The sequence below is a fragment of the Euprymna scolopes genome, chromosome 20 (assembly GCF_053919585.1).
Source record: "Euprymna scolopes isolate OS-2025 chromosome 20, ASM5391958v1, whole genome shotgun sequence".
Lineage (NCBI taxonomy): Eukaryota > Metazoa > Mollusca > Cephalopoda > Sepiida > Sepiolidae > Euprymna > Euprymna scolopes.
Window position 1 is genome coordinate 114,320,318 of NC_136501.1, and position 20,661 is coordinate 114,340,978.

General features: G+C 31.9%; 1 protein-coding gene across 10 annotated transcripts in view; it reads right to left on the reverse strand.

Annotated features, from left to right (window-relative positions):
* Window positions 1-20,661, reverse strand: part of LOC145241576 (ankyrin repeat and IBR domain-containing protein 1-like) — a 575,864-nt gene that overhangs the window by 242,129 nt on the left and 313,074 nt on the right. The window contains exon 1 of one of the 10 annotated variants that reach the window (XM_080104663.1): window positions 17,732-17,751. The exons of the other annotated variants lie outside the window; for them this stretch is intronic. The gene's annotated coding sequence lies outside the window, so the exon portion shown is untranslated. Of the gene's footprint in view, window positions 1-17,731; window positions 17,752-20,661 lie in introns of those variants that run through there. 10 annotated transcript variants of the gene reach the window in all.

Genomic DNA, 20,661 nt, shown 5'->3' on the forward strand with positions numbered 1-20,661 from the left:
GACTACTTAATTTTCCTCAGCCAAAACGTCGGACTTCCAGTATCCAAGTGAAGAAACGAAAGATAGAAAGTTCTTTGGATAGTTAATGATCTGTTAGCAGTTCCATAGACTTGAGCCCCTGGAGGGGCATAGGCCATCTACAACTTTGTAGATGCTTTTGTAGCGAGGAGTTCTTTTTACAGGGTGAGGGTGCTGGCCCCACGCCCAACCTTCCCAGAAAGTACATACAGCGCCTAGCCTTCTCAAATGGTCACCCATCTGGTACTGGCCAGGCTCAACATTGCTTAACTTCGGTGATCTGGCAAGAACCGGTGTGTAAACGTGCTTGTGCCGTACCTGTTAGCAGTTATCTTCAGGCAAAGATAGCCACTGCTAGAGTGTCCAATGGATGGATACAAGAGAGGGAGAATGAATGTCTTTCTTCTTTACTTCCAGAGTTCTTTTTGCTGATTGACTGTGATTTTTAAAAGGAGTTGAAATAGCTCTTCAAAAAATGCAAGCTGATTGGTCAGTCTGTAGGCAAACTGCCTAGCAAGGCCATTTCTCCATATGAGAAAATAAGTTTATGTCTGCTACATAGCTATAACCCCTGTAAATAATTTGACTTCCTTCTTCTGTATACCAAAAACTACAGAACAATGTTTCTTTCCAAGAACTACCTGCCTGTGGAACGAAATACAATGGGTCTGTTTCTCAAATGAATACGACATGGTCATTTTCAAGTTCAATATTAACAAATTATTGTTGAGTCGTCCTCTTGAAAAAAATCTGCCAAGTTTCTAATCCTAAAGATGTGTGTGTCAGCATCTACCTGGCAAACTCAATAACTTCTATCCTCAATTGGATTTTAGGTGTTGATAAGCAATAATTCCTTAGTGAAAAAAATTGAAGGAATTAAAGCTTTGAGGTTTTTATCTCCAGGAAAAGATACAGTTTTAAGTTTGCTCAATCATTATTGGAAATCTTAGATCTAGATGTCAAAATGAGCATTTAATGTGCATCATTTACAGAAAATATAGAACAAAAGAAAATGTGAAAAATGACACAAATATGTAATTTGGATTCATCAGACTATTGTTCTCATCTTGAGTATGATTTTTACAACATTTCGGTTGATGTAACCTCCGACCTTCTTCAAGTGTATCTTGTCGAACTTGGGAAGGTTTCTGGTGTGTATGATTTTGAGTTATTAAGTATAGCTCAATTAATGGAGAAAGGAATGCTATTAAACCTAAGATTTCTGATTAAAGTAGTTAGAGATGTTCCTTGTTTATTATCAATATTTTAATTGTTAAAAGAATATACATGGTTTGAAATGCATACCTTTATTAAAGTAGAGGTAGCACCAATGTAGATGTGTGATTTGAAAGATGCATGTATTATATTATTTGCGTGGAGATTTTTATTAAGGTTACGGGTGGGGTAACAAGTTAGGATAGTTATAATTAGTACTTGTTAGATAGTGGGTGTAGGATTAATAGAGTCAGTAATGAAGGGGAGTTAATAAGATTGCTATTGTGGGGATTATTAGGTGATAATAATAATAATAATAATATTAGGTGAATTGCTATCATTATTACTGTTGTGCGCATTAATGGGTGAAAAATTTGGTTATTCACTGGAGCTGAATTGACAATATTTAATTGATGGGGAATACATGAATGAGTAGTTTGGTCTATTAGGGAAGTGCTTGGTGGTAGCTCAGTTATAGTATATGAATATGAAACACTTTTGTGGATGCAGTCATTTTTAAGTGGGTAATGCTGTTTATTTTGGCAGTTGCAATTAGCTCAATGAAATACAGGGAAAGAGATTGTTTGAGCTGCTTGAATTTTTTTATTATTTGATATGATTATGTTCTGTGCCAGGTTGAGAGCATAGAAGAGTAAAAAATCTTAATTGAATTTTTATTTAAAATAGTTCTATAGCTATGTGGATATTTGAAAGATTTTTCTATAATCTTGAAAAATTCTTTCGAAATGTTAGTTTGCTTTTTGCTAATGGAAGAGTGAACCAAATGTTTTTCTTTCGCCTCAAACAGTTGTGTGGGCTGGAGTGATTGTGATTAGTTTGTCAGTTGAGATTTTATTACTGGGGGGGGGGTATTTTATTAGATGGATTTGTTATATTTATTTTACTTTGAGTCATGTTATTTTTTTTTTTTTATTTTTTTTTTTTTTTTACACAGTGATCACCACTTATCAAGGCCCGGAAGCCACTCAGGGATAAGGGTTATTGCAAGTACATTACGTTAGTGAGGAGATTTGATGAAGTGTTTACTTAAGAGGGCGGTTCATTAGGAATTTGTTAACATTAGACTTGAAGACATCCAAGTTGTAGTCCAGAGGGAAGCAGGCAGACGGAACAGAGTTCCACAGGCGTGCAGTTCTAAGAAAGAAGCTTTGTTCATGAAATCCGCGTTTTGATTTAGGCACAGATATAGAGTGGGGGAAATTTTTCACAGTGGATTCAGCTAGACGGGTGTTTTTCGTGAAAGACTGGCGAGGGGGACCAGGGATTGGAGTTCAGACGAGCACCTGCCATGAAAATAACGATAAAACAAGGACAGGCTCGCAACGTCTCTTCTGTGGGAGAGGGGTTGCAGGGTAGAGAAAAGGGCATCCCCCACTAAACCACGAAGTCTATTTTGTACTCTGTCAAGGCATGATAGGCTGTTTTTAGCAGCTTCTGCCCAGATATGGCAACAGTATTCCATCCTTGGCCGTACTTGGCTTTTATATAGATAGAGAATTGCATCAGTAGTGAGATATCTTCTGGAGCGGTAGAAGGATCCCACCATCTTTCCAGCGACCTTGGCAACAGACTTGATGTACGTGTTCCATTTCAGATCAGGAGTAAAGGTCAAACCCAGAAGCTTGTCAAAACACGGGGCCTCACCCAGACGAGAGCCATCCATCACAATTGATGCCAGATGGGGATCAGAGCGTTGATGATGTAAGGATAGGAGTTTGGTTTTGGATGCATTAAAGGTAACTAACCACACCTTCCCCCACTGAACCACGCGCTCGAGATCAGAGGAGAGAGAATCAGAGAGAGCTTCGTCATTTACAGCCTTTGATGTGTTGCCGTAGATGGTCGTGTCATCAGCATAGATGTCAACGAATGATTTAAGTATGTGTTTAGGGAGGTCATTGATGTAGATCAGGAAGAAAGTTGGGCCCAGGATTGACCCCTGAGGGACTCCAGCATTTATATTGCAGGCCTCCGATTTTTGTCCATCTACCACTACTCTTATGAGCCTATCGGAGAGAAATGATTTAATGATTGAGAAAACATTTCCAGTTATACCGTAGCTGGAAATCTTGTGAAGTAGACCCTTATGCCATACTTTGTCGAAGGCCTTTGATATGTCAAGAGCAATTGCCCTAGAAAGGAAGCCTTTGTCAAGAGATTCACTAATCCTGTGGAATATAACCGTCAGCACATCTGCGGTAGATCTTGCAGAGCGGAAACCATATTGTGTGTCACTAAGAAGGTTATTCCTGCTGAGGTGGTTGACTATTTCTCTATTTAATATTGATTCCAGCAACTTACTCATAACACAGAGAAGACTTATTGGTCTGTACTGAGAGGGAGATGACTTATCACCTGAATTCTTAAATACAGGGCAAACTGATGAGGTCTTCCAGGGGGTCGGAAAGCACTTCTCCTTAAGGCAGCGCTTAAATAGTTTCGTAAGTATGGGAGCAAGTTCTGGTTGAAGCTTTTTTAACACTATAATTGGGATGCCATCAGGGCCAGTTGCTTTACTGGAATCTAGGTTTTTTATTAGCTTGGCGACCTCATGCACGGATATTTGTATGTTACCTAGCTTGTTCTGTGTTATAGGAGGAAATATGGGGAGTTGATGGCCTTCGTCGCATAGGGTAGAATTAGCTGCAAAGTTCTTTGCAAATAGTTTGGCCTTGTCTGACGCTGACGAGATGACCTCTGGTCCATTGATAATGGTTGGGATAGAACGCACACTTCTGTGCAGGATCCTATTTGTTATTTGCCAAAACTGGTGGGAACCAAGCCGCTGATCAGCTACCTTGGATTTAACAGACTGGGCATATAGCTCTCTTGCATTTTTTATTACTCTTTTACAGTGGTTGCTGGCAGTCCTGAAAGCAGCTTTAGTCTCAGTGCATCTTTTACGTTGGTAGCTATGGAAAAAGTGATTTCTGTGCGCGATAGCAGCAGCACATTCTGGGGAGAACCATGGCTGGCTGTTAGGTTTTTGTTGGAATTTTTTAGATGGTATGAATTGGTCTATGCCTGCAATTAACCATTCGGTCAGATCTGATACTATAAATTACAGACTTTAAATGACTAGTGAGGGGGTTGCTTTGTTTGTATTTTATTTTCTTAGTATACCCGGAATTTCTGAAAGCATTATTAAAGAGTTTTCTTACAAGCCGAGAGTCTAGATATTATAATTGAAATGGAAAGTACTATCAATTATATAATTGAATTTAGGTGATTGGAAAATTTGTAAACATAGAAAAGCGTCAGGTTGGGTTTGTGGTAGGAGCTGTAAGATTCAGAGCTTAGGTTTTTGAATATAAAAAGAGAGAGAGACAAAGATAGAGAGAAAAGAGAGAGAGCATGGGTTTTAATATTTGGGTAGAAAGAGATGTGGTTTTGAGGCACATCCACCAAATGTTTACAAAAAATAATGTGCTCACATTATTCACTATGTTGTTTAGAATTTGCATAAGTTCATTAGTTCAGAAGTTTGCCATGCACATACACATTATTCATGCTCATGTGCAAGAGTACAGTTAAAATTTTATTACATAACATAACTCAAAATTTGATGTTGAGTAATTCTTTTCTCTAAATTATTTTGTATCTAGTTTTTTTTAATAAATATAAGCGGGAGGGAGTTGACGAGCATCCCTCCTAAATGTGTTCACAATAATAATATTACTCATTATGGTGCCTAAAATATATATTCTATAATTCATTAGGAATGGTTTATTAATTTTGGAGTGAATCATATATATATATATATATATATATATATAAACAAATTTACATGGTTGCGACACTGGACATACTAATGTTTTGGACAAATGGTCAGTTAAAACCAGAAGTCCTTGTCAGGTAACTTAATAAATGGTTGCTTTACATAGAAAAAACTAGTCCTCAAATGAAGAAAAAAGAAACGGTTCAATTTACTTAAAATAAAATATTATAAAATTAAAGAAAGTGAGAGAGGGGTCATACGACATATATACTCATTTGAGGACTGGTTTCTTTTGTGGAAAGAAATCATTTATTAGGTTGTCTGGCAAGAACTTTTGGTTTTAACCGACCATTTGTTCAAAACATTAGCATGTCCAGTGTAACGACCATATGAATTTATTTATATTAATAAAAATATATCTTTCTCTTCTTTTATTGAGCACTCTTAATAACCTCGTTAAGTTCATTAGTTATCGCTCTTGAATACTTTTAACCTGGTGTGTGTGTGTATATATATATATATATATATATATATATATATATATATATAGATAGATAGATATATATATGCAAGCATGAAAAGTAATATGGTTGAGATTAAGCTTAGAAAAATAAAAGGACTAGTTGTTAAAACTGGAAAAAAAAGAGCCACATATTCTAGTAAAACTATAAATTTATAACTTAAAATATTGCAGTATTAATTAAGAATTTATATATAATGTTAAATTGAATATAAAAAAAAATTCTTACTGCTACAATATTTTAAGTTATAAATTTATTATATTTTTTACTAGAATATCTTGTCTTTTTCAGTTTTAACAACTAGTTCTTTATAATCATAAATTCCTTGAAATTTATTTTAGTATTTGATTAAAAAATCATTCTGAATAGAAATAAGAAATATCAAGAACATATTTATCTGTTTAATTAATTTTTTAAAAAACGAAGAATTCCATTTCAGTCTAATTTTTTGCTCCCATAAACATACACAGAAGTAATGAACGGCTATATTGTGATCAAGTATATATATATATATATATATATATATATATATATATATATATATATATATACAAGCAAAATTACCCGTCGTTAACTGGGTTCAAAATCAGCCTACAGAAAATGGACTCTGATTTATGAAAGTATGATATGTTATGAAAAGGAAGGGTTGTAAAGAGATAGCTTCGAATTTGGGGGTATCAAAACCAAAGCAAAATATGATGAAAGTAAAAATAAAATAGATAAACCCCATAATTTATGATACCATACTTGTTCACACTGAAACACTTATCACAATATTCTGTGGATCTATATAAAAAAAACCTTGTTAAACTTTGTGACATATTTCCATTCTATGGAGGTAATGTGCGAACGAACACACCATAATTTTATTATACCATCTCTATTTAAGTTAAAACATACTTATCAAAGTATTCTTATGTACATCTATATCAAAAACACTTGTAAACGTTTATTTAAATTTTTAAATTTTTTATTTCCATACTTTGTCGACCAGGTGCGAACACAGACCCCACAATTTTAATGAACCACTGTTCTGCCAGATCAAACATACCCATTCCTGTGTCTCGATACACCTTCAATCATTATATGTAATCAGTTTTTTAAAATAGTCAACCATATAGGAGCCTATTTGTGACCAGACACACACAGCTTTATATTATTGATGTATATATAATCGATTTTGATTCAGAATAATTCTTTACTTGAAGATTCCTAATAATTTAATGAAAATGATGTTCAAAAATTATTTATGCAGTTGTCTGCTTTCAATACCCCCACCCAAATTATCTCTCAATGTTATCTCCCTTTCACTCTTTCATTCTCTATTTCACTTTTTACCTCTCTCTCGCTATATGATTTCTCTCTTCCTCTCCCATTTCTCCTTACTTCCTCTTTCTTTCATTTAATGTTTTTCCTCAAGTTGTTAAGGACGTGGTAAAACTTTAATAAAAGGTTACCCTTTCCTTTTCTCCTGCTCAATCGCAGACACCAACATAAACGACACTCAAAATACCTCTCTGCCTTTAGCATTATAATCAGAGAAAATAAACAACCCTCTCTATATTATTGTTGTTACTTAACACAATAAAAAACCCTAAAGTCTTGTTTTTTTTATATTTATAAATTATTTCTATATACAAAAGCTATTTATTATAATTAAATAAGATAATACACACATTATAGAAATTGTAACTCTTTTATATTAATATATTAAAATATTGTGTATTTATGAAAAAAAACATTGAAAGCTGGAAATAAAATGTCAATGTTGTAAAAGTTGCTACGGTAACCAACAGTCAATCAAAAGAAATCGTCTCTATAAAACGTCAATGGTGAAAAAGTTGCTATGGTAACCAACAACCAATCAGAAGAAACTGTCTCTCACGTTCCTTACATATTCTGAGAATTTTTGAACACCAATAATTATAACTTTTGTCTTAATGAACGAAAATTGAAAATTTTTTTTTTTTTTTCAAAATATAAGTGAGAATGTAATCTATGAAGTGTAAAAATTGTATGGAATTTGGTCGCAAAATGAGGGAGCGGTGAAGCTTTAAAGCAGTTCTAAAAGAGTAAAACTAACACTTAATCATGCATTCAAATACTACCGTGTTTGAATGATATATATACTAAACTTTTATTTGATAGACATTTTAAGTGTGCATATTATTTGGACATATCAATATAAATTTGTATAAATTTTGAAAAGTGTTATTTTGAATGAAAAGGAGCAGAAAAATAATGTAGTAATTTAATTATGGATTTAAACACAAAAGTTGTCATGTCAGTAAAAAGAGTTTTCATCAATAATACAAACAATAGTTTTGCCACAGAGCTACACATCTCCGCCGCTCCTTCTCTCTAATATGGTGTCAGTTGTACTGTATCTATAATAGCAATACCAAATAAGTTAATGAATCAGTATGTGACTGATATTTGAGCGTCACATAAGAGAATGGAAAGAAAGTAAATTTACAACAAATTTTGGCTATGGAATGTCAACATTTTCAACAAGAAATTAACATTACTTTCAGAAAGAGAAAGAATTCTAATAAGATATTTTATGAAACCTTTTGAAAGTAGATACATTGTAGTATTTAAGAAGACCCTGTTTAGACACACAAAAAATACCCGTCCCAGGATAGGTAAAATTAATCCCTCCAAACAGAACAGTTTTGTATGCCCACTTACAAAAATTAAAACCAACATATAATACTATTATATCTAGAATCCTCATTCCAATTTTGATCAAAATCCATTACATGATATGGAGTTTAAAAAATGTCTCAAAATCAAAGAGTCTTAAACAGAAATTAAAATTTTAAAAATCTTGCTAAATAATGTATAATGACTATAGATCAAATTTAATGCAAATCTGAAATATCTTATTTTTAGATAGGCCGTATCTAAAGTTTCAAAAAAGGCTTCCATCCCCTTTCCACACTCTTTGCTAAACTAAAAGTAAATATAACACACATTATGACTTATGACTAGAAGCTGTATCCCTAAATTCATGAGAAATCAATTAGTTTAAGAGTGAATCTTATATAAATAAACATATACCTCACTTTATATAAATAGCGATTATACATCTACACACATGCATTTATATTTGCAGTGTATACAACAGTATAAAAACAAAACACATAATTCAGGATGCAAACCAATACAATCTTCCTAATTGCCAGGAAGTGATTTAACCACTCGACCACCGAGGTAGGCAGTTAAAAATAAATCAAATAATGTGAAAGTCTTAAAAATTTGCTAACAGTTTGCAGGGCTTTACGTTGCGAATGGAATAGTCATATTTATGAGCGAATTTTCAAAGTGTACACTAGAAGTAATAGAACACTTATCTTTTGGCGATTGTGTTCTTTTTTCACAGACAATCTTCCAAAATCTAATTATTGAGTGAAAAATGTCTTTTCAAACTTTATTTATTTAAATAAACAAGTCAGATTATTTAAACAATAAAATTTTTCATAGAACAAAATATTCTTCTTTTATTTTTTTAACAAAGACGGTTTAAAAAAAACAAAAATACATCCAAAGAAATGTGAATGTTTATACGTTCAAGTCTCAACATAAAATTCGGTGCATATTTAGAATTACATTTATTTACAGAAAAAAAAAAAAAGAAAATCTTAATGATGTACATACTTGTCACAAAACGAATATGCTATATTCCAAAAATCATGTGGGTTTAGTTAGTAACTTTTCTATTTGGTTAGTAAACGAAATATTTAGTTGTCAAAGCTAAACTAAAGATAAATTTTCCTGAATAGCCCTGGTTTGACGTACAATTTTGTTTTTGTACTAATGAGTCACTACTTATCAAGACTCAAACGTCATTCGATGATAAAGGTTAATGAGTTTGTCAGGTAGATGGTAATAACACATCTTGAGGATTGGAGACATTGATTGGAACTGGGTAGAATTTCATTATTTAAGAGGTTGGCCCAATGAGAATTTTAACATTGAACTTGAAAACAACCATGTTGAAGTCAGCTGGGATGCAGTACTGTGGTACTGTGTTCCACAGATAGGAAGTTTTTCATTTTGATTGTGGAACACAGAAAGAAAGAAAAATTAATTACAATGGTTTTTCTTGGGAATATTTTACAGGGAGGAGGAGAGGTAATCAGAAATTGAAGCTCAGTCAAGCACCTACCATGAAAATAATGGTAGAGTAGAGAAAGACTAGCAACATCTCTTCTATGAGAAAGAGGACATAATGAAGAGAACAGAACCTCTTCCCACTAGATTTCGAAGTAAACTTTGTACTTTATCAAGACAGGAACAAGTGTTCTGAGTGGCACCTCCTCAGATATAACAACGGTACTCTATCCAAGGAGTACAATTATCTAATCATTATGTAAGCGGGGGGGGGGGTCATAAAGGAGAGTACCATTAATTACAATTTGAACAAAGTGAGGATCCGAATGTTGGTGGTGAATGAAGGGAGGCTTGGTTTTAGATGTATTAAAAGTAACTATTTACTATGCCTCCCCACGGGACAGAGTTAGACACCAGGGTCGTTTTTTAACGTGGAGAAAAGGTACAAAAATAAAAATTGTCTCATTCGTGAAGGATTTCTCCTCTACCGTAAGAGAACAAGAAATAGAAGAGCAGCATCTGAAGAACAGATACTACACTTTGATCTTGTTTATATATTTTATTGATTGAAAAAACATTGAACATACAAAAAGCACAAAAAGTAACCCGACATTTTTTTCTACCATTGCATTACATCCTCAAGTTCGGGAGAGAAACAATCAAAAAGTATTGATCATTAATGCTCTTTGAAATGCTGCCATAGATGATGTCGTCTGCAGAGATGTTAAAGAAATCAATCAGCCGACCCAATATGGCCCACTGATCTATCCTACAAATCTCATCCTACAAATAGAGGGAAAACTTTTTATATTCCTTTTGAAGTGAAAATATTTTAAAATTTTAAATTCGGGAGAGACAACATCACAGATATACTCTCGGTAAATATGATCAACCCTATGGATTTTCTCCTGTTCAAGTTACCGCAATAGATCAGTATACACATCTGCTTTTAACTTTGTCGGATCTGTGTTTGAGCTGGATCATTCAAGGTTGTGCATGGAATTTTTTGAGTTAATTTACTTTCCCAAGCAATCCCAGGAAACGGGTCTGCTAGTTAGTCGCCAATCTGATAGGCCCTGAACTGGCATCTAAGCTTCAGCCTCTGTCCCATCAACGAAACGTTGCATTCCTCTGCCTGTTCTACAAGTATTTTAGTAGTGAATGCTCTGATGAACTGCAGACACTTGTGCCCCCACGACGTAGACACCCTCAACAAACCCGACAGGCAGCTAAATCCCACCCCCACACAGTAGAGATCCCTAGATGTAAAAGATCTTTCTACTCCAGTAGTTTCTTCCCCAGAACCGCTAGACTCTGGAATTCCATTCCAGGTCCCTACTTTGCTAACTGTACTGATATGCAGAAGTTCAAGTGTAACGTGAACTGACATCTTGCTGCCTAAATCCCAACATAGTGCCCCAGTAGTTGCTGCCCCTGATAGTAGCCCCCTACACCAAAGTGGCAATGTGCCTTGTTTGGGGTGAAAATGTAATAAAAAAAAAAAAAATGTAAAAAAATTTATAAATTGAAGATTTAAAAAGAACAATTTTTAATGTATTGTTGCGATTAATAATATTTTTACCAAAATATATATATATATATATATATATATATATATATATATATATATATATATATATATATAATAATAATAGAAAGCTGAATGTGTGTGTGGTCACGAATAGGCTCCTATATGGTTGACTATTTTAAAAAACTGATTACATATAATGATAGAAGATTTATCGAGACACAGGAATGGGTATGTTTGATCTGGCAGAACAGTGGTTCATTAAAATTGTGGGGTCTGCGTTAGCACCTGGTCAACAAAGTATGGAAATAAAAAATTTAAGAATTTAAAAAAAACGTTAACAAGTGTTTTTGATATAGATGTTCATAAGAATACTTTGATAAGTATGTTTTAACTTAAATACGGATGGTATAATAAAATTGTGAGGTCTGCGTTCGCGCCTGGCCTCCATAGAATGAAAATAGGCACGAACTTTAATAAAGACTTTTCATATGTATCTGCGTAAGTATACTTTGATAATTATGTTTCAGTTTGAAGAAATATGGTACAATAAAATTATGGGGTGTTCGTTCGCATTTGACCTCCATAGAATGGAAATATGTCACAAAGTTTAACAAGGTTCTTTAATATAGATCCACAGAATATTGTGATAAGTGTTTCAGTGTGAACAGGTATGGTATAATAAATTATGGGTTTATCTATTTTATTTTTACTTTCATCATATTTTACTTTGGTTTTGATACCCCAAAATTCCACCCAAATTTACAACCCTTCCTTTTCATAACCTATCATCTATATATATATAAAATATAAAAGCGAAAATGTATGTATGTATGTGTGTATCTGTGTATGTTTATGTGTCTGCTAAAAACTTTCGACAGACACGACGAAAATTCACAAACTCGGTACCATATTGAAGCTCCATCCTTTGCTCGAAAAAATATCGAAAAATTGGCCAAAAACGTTCGTTTTTTTCAACCCAAAATCGGTCAACAAAAACGGTCTTCTTGTGATGACGAGCGTCAGATGACGTCATGACCTGATTTACTTTAAATAGTTGAAAAACTGAACAAATTTCATGTATGTCGCATTAGGTCAGTTGATTAGCGCGTTGGTTTATTATTTAAACATTTTGGGTTCGAATCGTGGTGTGAAATGTCTTCTTTTTTTTTTTTCGATTTTTTAAATTTAAATATTGAACCGGTGTTATTTAAGCCATTTTTCACGTAACGTTCGTTTTTATGTTCTTTTTTTTTTTACTTCGCTTATCCACCCCCGACCACACACCCAAAAACATTTTTAAATTTTTTATATCGAAACAGGCTTATTTAAGCGATTTCTTTTTTTGTTTTTTCGATTTTTACATTTATAACATCGTTTCTTTGCCTTACGTTAGATTTTTTTTTTTGATGTTTTGATTACCCCCCCTCGCTTAAGTTTTAACGTTTTCTTTTTTTTACTTCGTTTATAACAAACAAACCTGGTCATTGACCTCATTCTACGATTTCCATGCCCGCACCTGTCAATTTGGTTCTTACTTAAATAAATTCAAACATCTTCCAGTAACTCATTCTGGTTGCCCGATTTTATTTTCAAACTTCGCCTCAGGACTTTGGGTTCAATCCCCTCCCCCCGGTTTCTTTTTTATTTAACACCACACACACCTCCAAACACCCGGGCAACGGTGGGTACCCCCGCTAGTACTTTCATAAATCAGAGTCCATTTTCTGTAGGCTGTTTTTGAACCCAGTCAATGACGGGTACTTTTGCTAGTATATATATATATATATATATATATATATATATATATGGTGGAACCTTCCATCAATTTCAATGTAAGAGCTCAACTAAGTTGTTCAGAAATCTACACATATGATGTTTAAAGTGGTGAAGGCTTCTGCAGAACCAACCACACTTTTTGGCACAACTGCTCACTTTGTTGGGGCAATGGCTGCCACAAGAAAGAGCAGACAGCAGAGCTCAGGTTTTACATCAGAGTTTTTCCTTCTTTCATACGGCATAATAATGTTTACACAATACTCGCCAGATCACAACAGACAAACCTGGCCAGTACTAGATTGGTGATCATTTAAGAAGGCTAGGTTCTTTACGTATTGCAGTAAGACGTAGAAATTGCCAGGTTTGTATCTGGAAGTGCATTTAATTCACTGGAAGAGATGCACCTGCAGTTTTCGTTAAGACACACACACACATATATATATATCACACACACACACATACTAGCTGGACGCCCAGTGTTGCCCAGTCGTACAACACGCTTAAACATGATATTTTAATTTATGCAGATTGCATATGTATTATTATAGAATCAATTCTCTACTGTGTATTATATATTATGAAGAATAATTTGCCCATTTTTTTGGCAAATTAGTCAATTTGCCAAAAAAATGTTTAAAAATAAAAAGATAACAATGATAATGTCGTTCATCAAATTCCGTCTGTTGTTTTACAATATCACGTCAGCTGATGAATGCTCTGGAAAAGTTACTTCTGATTAATGTTTAGTTTTAAAATATGCAAAAGAAAAAATGATTTGCGGTGATTTTAAATGGTATGTCTACTTACATTGTAAATTAAACTCATTAATAAGAAAAAAAATTAAATAAAATGGTGAGGTACACCCGTACTTGAACATGGGATCATTCGATTTGTGGTCAAATGCTCTATCATTAAGCTAAACCTCCAGATATCGATAATTCTGTTGTTTTTTTTAAGGAGAAATACTTTGCTAAGATTTTATTATCTCCCTTGCCAGTGTAACATACAAATTTCCTTGTAAAAATTCTTTTTTAACTATAAGAAAAAACATTTTAAGATCGGATTTTTTCGATTTTTGATACTTATTGGACGAATGTCTGTACAAAACATATCTAAGAACACTGCCAGACATAAATTAGCTTGGTGTGAAATTTGCAAAAGATAGGCTCAGTCGTTTGGGAACCTATAAGGAAGGAACTCACACACACAAAGTGACTTTATATATATATATATATATATATATATATATATATATATATATATATATATATATATATAAAGCTTAGTGAGTTAGAATAAGAGAGTAAGTTCAATTCTATAAGAGGAGACTTATCGGGATAATATAAAGCTCAACAAGTTTCATTGGAGCTTATACAGGAAAACAATAAGAATGGAAAATGAAGTAAAAAAAACTATATATTGTTAAATATAGAATGGTTCATTTATTCAGTAGACGCCCCAAGGAATCAGTTTTGTTCAATCCTGCTTAGAATACACCCTTTCACCTTAAGTCATCATTTTATATTCCTCCTAAAATTATACATCGTCTCAAAGTGCTGTTGTCTTATCGGTTGCATCTGTCAATAAATGCCCCAACATAGATAATAGGCATCTTACATACCGACAAAATAGAATTGCAAACCATCCACACTATACCCCCCCAAGCCTTAGAACATATACTACATACATTTAAGACTATGATAGAGACCCAATACACCTTTTCCCATTACATTCTATATAATACGCTCCTCTTTTATCTTAGAATTCGATATAGATCCCCCCAACATCATCTATAATTTTATTGATTTATTTCATTCCTGATCAATCCCATGCTAGATGTCGCATCCCCACTATGTTACCTAGCATCTTCTCTACTCTTCTGATCAGAAGCATTAGACTTCGAAATGCCTTGGCATAAAGAGTCCCCTCTATCCCCCAACTAAATGTGTGTATACCCTTATTGAATAAATGAACCATTCCATATTTAACAATATATAGTTTTTGTGACTTCATTTTCCATTCTTATTGTTTTTCTATACACACACACACATATATATATATATATATATATATATATATATATATATATATATACATACATATCCATCTATTATCCATATTTATTCTATGTTCACTCTTTTTTCGTCATGCCTGCATAAGATTTTCTTCTGAAAGAAAGGAAACCTATGAATATTTCTGAAAAATCTAACCGTCCAAAAAAATTGTTAAAATTTCCACAAAAAATAAAAAATAAGGATTCTTAAATGCATTTCTGCAAGAAAAGTTTTTCCTGCAAATTTCATGAAAATTGATTAGTTATCAAAAGAAACTAAATTCTGTAAACATTTCATGAAAATATCACGCTTAACTGACTTTTGTACCCAATTAAACCAGAAAATGGCAAATTCTCCAAAGATTTCATCGAAATATCACCTTAACAAACAAAGCAGAAAACGAAAAATTCAGGAACAAATTTGGATACAATAAATTAAAACAAAAAATGAAATTGGAAAAACAATTATGCAAGAATAAAAAGAGAAAAACATAAAAAGGAGTTTTAAAAAATATTCTTTTATCAGTCAAAATCATTACAGACACAACGTACAAAACAATTGAAAATGGAAATAAAAGACGAATTTCGATCAACCAAGCACATCTTATAGTTTGAATTTTCTTATTAAATATACTCTTTTTTAATTACGGTTGAGTCAAAGAAGCTAAATAAAGATATTTTTTTAAATGTCCGAATTTTAAAAGTCTATAAATGATGAAATGAATTTACAAAGAAAAAAATATACATCCTGAAAATAGCAATAAAGGAATAACCAAAAATGTGTAAACTATAGACATTATGCAAAGGAACTAAATTAAAAATGTTGAGAATAAAAAAAAATCAGTTAAAAAAAATTATAAACTTGCAATATAAAATAATTTTGAAACAAGTAAAATTGGTGTTTTTACATGAAAGAAAACCATTGTTAAAAATATCCAAAATAAGAAAATGGGTCAGTAAATCACATGGGTTAGGCTAATAACTTTTCTATTTGGTTAGTAAATAAAAATACTTAGTAGTTAAAAGTCAGCTAAAGACAAATTTTACCGTAGAACCCTGTAGATATAAAATAACATTTGGATTAGAGAAGTTTTAAAATAAACAATAAGAAAATATCTAAAACTGGAAAGTCTTTAAGAAAAAGAGAAAAGTCAGGAGAGATTGTTGCCATTCAACATGTGTTACTAACATTACTCAAACAGAATATGATGGTAGTGATGATGGTTTAGCAATATGTTTGACTAAAACTGTTTCCGTCAAATCTTCTGAAACAAAAGTTCCCCATTGTGGCAGAATATTTTACTGGTCATGTTGGAAAGTCCTTTAGTGATTCTGAGGATGTACATTGTACATATGGTGATATAGTATACTGTAGCATTACCAGGGCAATGCCAAATGACCTAAGAAATTATTATTATTAATTGTTATCGAAGTCTAGATGGTGAATGTGAAAAATACAATAAGGGGATAATGTTTAGAATAGAAAAATATTTATGTTGAATATTTTAAAATAAATATAGGAAGGTTAACTTGATGGCAATAGAATTTTTAGTTAAACAAAGTTAAAAATTTTAGCTGACAAAAATAATAACCAATGAGTACATGACAAAACATCAGGTGATTTGATTCTTAGACTACGTGTATACGTAATTACAAAGGGAGTTGCTAGTTTTTTTTTTTTTATAAGTGTATAATAACTAACTATTAACTATTTAATTACAAAAACCACTTACATGATTTTTTATTAGAAAAAAATCTACAATTTTAAAAGGTCTTATGTTCAATCTCTATGGATCAAATTCAATGAAAATCTGAAATATTTGAATGTTCTAATGGACAGTTGTGTTAATATTATGTCCCCTTAAAATCTTTTAAAATAATCCAAAGAAACTGAAATCTGAAGAATTTTTATAAATTGATGTCTAATACATAATTCAAATTTCACAAAAATTGAACGCATCTGAATTTTCACAAATCCCCTCCCCATCATTTTTACAAAACTAAACTATAACGCACATAAACAACCTTTTTCAAAATTCGTAATGTTCAGTAATCAGTTTAGGAAAATATCCTATACATACAAATACAGAAACATATACACATACCTAACTTTATAGAAATAGAGATATGCCAAAAAATATAGAAAAAGCAATATTTATGCTACATAGCACTACTGCTGTTTTAGTATTGTTCTAAAACTATGAGAGCCCAAAAGTGTAATAAAAAAAAAATGAAATTATTTTCTTTATGAACATGTATCTTAACAGGTGTCATTTCTCTGTTGTGTGAAAACAAGGTACTACTACAACACACTACATTAAATTACCATTTGCTGACCAACTCAAATGTGGATACACTCATGATAATAAAATTTAGTAGCAAAACACATACATACAAATTTTGTGCTGCAATATTTTTTATATAATATAAGGGTATGCTTAAAGAAACTTGGAAGGTTCTACTTATAGACACTGGTGATAGGCACTGACCAATCAAATGTTCTGTTAGCAACCAATCAGAAAGCGGAATCGCTCCATATAAATATTGGATCTTTTAGAATTCCTGCAAATAATTTTTTTTGTGCATACGAGAAAGATATTTGCTCTTTGTTTGCAAAGTTTTAAAGTTCAAGACTTGTACAGATCAGCTACCCACCCAAAACTCTTTTTCATCTCTAGGACTTATACAGATTAGCTACCCATCGGAAACTATTTTGAAATTAAATATGCTTTTCAATTCAAAAACATTAGATCAGTGCTTACCTACACCGAAGAATTCATCAATTTATCGTCTGTCCTATTTGTGAGTGGCGATTACATGTACAGATGTCACTAGCACAGTGACATAATTACATTTTGCAACATATCCTGTCCATTAACCTAGAAATGTTTGTTTCTAATTACTAACAATAAAAGGACCTCTCTTTTTTGTGTGTACGTATTTAACGTTGATATTAGATCATCTATTTATGCAGATCAGTTACAAAATGATTAAACTCAATATTTCTTAAATAAATACCACGGTAACATTTATTGGGTGGGTTTCTATCACGATTTTGATTTATTTCTTATTTTGAAATGATTGTCAAGACTTCAAAAATGTGAAGAGACATTGCGGCCATTTTTTTTTTTTTTTTTTCTTGTTCTTTGGTAGCGTTCAAAATTACTTGTTTTTCGAACTGAATAGACATTTTACATTAAATAAAAACAATAAAAACTTATCCAGTTGGGTAGAAAAGTAACTTATCTTGCCTTTGATAACATATATATATATATATATATATATATATATATATATATATATATATATATATATATATATATATATAACTTTTTCTTACTTCTGTGAATTGTAAAACAAACCCTAAAGTGTATTTGTTTGTTTTTTGTTTTTTTTTAATAATTTATATTACGCACAAAAAATGTAATTAAAAAGCTTCCATTTAACAATAAATTAATAAATCTGGAAAACTGAAACTCACTAGAAGTTATATTACGAATGAAGATTAATATCAGGAACCGAATCAAACAGGACACTGTTTGCTGTTAACTTTGAGTTACTTACTCATTTGGTTTATCATTTATGGTTTAAAAAAAAAAAAAGTTCAGCTCAAATTTTGTAGAAGTACAAAAATTGTGAAACAAAACACAAAATAAACAAAGAAATAACAGTGCTTGTACAAAGAAAGACGACAGATCAAACAAGGGAGATAAATCGTGAAGCAAGGGAGTTTTTTGTTTATTAAATTGCTAGGTGAAATTAATTAAAATGTGAATAATTTCCAGTGCTATTTTCGTAAAATGTAAATTTTAAAAAGCCGGTGCTTTTTATGATACAGTCGACAGATGAATTTTTCTTTTTAAATATGCCGTTTTAAGCAAAAACAATATTACGTACTTTAATTGTCACGTCGAAAATAGTAATATAAGACGACAGATCAAACAATGGGGATAAATCGTGAAACGAGGGAGGTTTGTACTTGTTAAAATACAGTCGACAAATCGAATTTTTTGTCGTTGTAAGCAAAAAACAATATTACGTACTTAATTGGGTAATATCCAAGATCAGTGCTCGAAAAAAAATCAAGCTAGCGGAAATTGATACGGTTGATTAAGGTAACCGAACGGGACGGAAAACGAAACAATTACATTTATTTAAAGCAAATTTACTTTAGTTTTAACACTTTTTGTGTTCTTACGAAACAAAAAGAAAGAAATAAAAGAAAAAACACTTCTTGTATTATCAAATAACAAAGCAATTATTTTATTCAGAAAAATTAATTTAGTTTTGACACTTGTGTTATTATGAAAATTTCTTTAGAATAGTTTTTATTTTTTTTAAGTAAAATATATTAAATATTTTTACACTTATTGTGTTATCACTTCTATAATTACTTTAGGTTTAACACTTGTGTTATTATGAAACAACAACAAAAAAGAAACTACTTTTGTATTATCAAATATTAAATTATTACAGAAAATAATTTATTAGATTATTTTGCACACTTCTTGTGTTATAACGAAACAAAATATTTTATCAAAAGTTTCCTTAAATGAATAACTGAAACGTCAAACGATGCAGCAAAGCATCTCGCTGAATTATTTTGGTCCATTCTTTCTCGCCACATGAATGTTTTATTATTTAGTAATACAAGAAGTGTTTTCTTTTTTCTTTTTGTTTCGTAACTAGAAGTGTTAAAAGAAAACTAAAGTAATTTTTTGAAATAAATATATGGTTTCGTTTTCCTGTCTCCGTTCCATTCGGTTGCCTTACACAATCAACCGTATCCACTTCCAGTAGCTTGATTTTTTTCCCGAGCACCGATCTTGGAGATTACCCTTAATTGTCCTGTTGAAAATAGTAATACATCCAAAAATTGCGAAAAATCATCGAAGAAAGTTATTTATAGTTTAAAAGTAATTTTTACAGAAAATTGAGTAAAATCGCATTTTTCTTAAATGTTATGGAGTTTGAACTTTTCACTGTCTACTAAGTAGACAGTGAAAAGTTCACACGCAGGGGACACAACCCGAAATGAATATGTTGAATAACTTGTTTATGGCTGCAATATTTGTTGTCTAAATCGAGACTTTTTTTTTTTTTTTTTTACTAAAAACACAATAGCAATTGTTTTACTTGAATTTTCGTAATTTTTTTATATGTTACGATTTTCGACATGACAATTAAGTACGTAATATTGTTTTTGCTTAAAATGACATATTTAAAAAATCGATTTGTCGACTATATCTTAACAAGCATCTTTTTTATTATTATTAAACTGTTGGTGAACACCCTCCCCCATGTTAAGAATGGCTTTGTAAATAATAAAGTTATAATTTCAACGCAGTCGCATTACAATAAGTGCATAAGTACCAATTTAGTTAAAGAAATTAATTAAAATTTGAATAAAATTCAGTTCTGTTTCCGTAAATTTAAATAAAAAATATGGTCAATATAGCCTGGTTGTCCTACTGAAGACTTACTTGCAAAGAGTTGCTGTTTAGAGGTATTAACACCAACCTGCCAATGTTAAGAGCGGCTTTCAGAATAAACATCCTCATCCTCCCGATGTTAAGAACCGCTTTCGGAATAAACATCTTCCAACCTCCTAATGTTAAGAACGGCTTCCGGAATAAACATCGCCAAACTTCCCATTGTTAAGAATGGCTTTCGGAATAAACATCCTCAACCT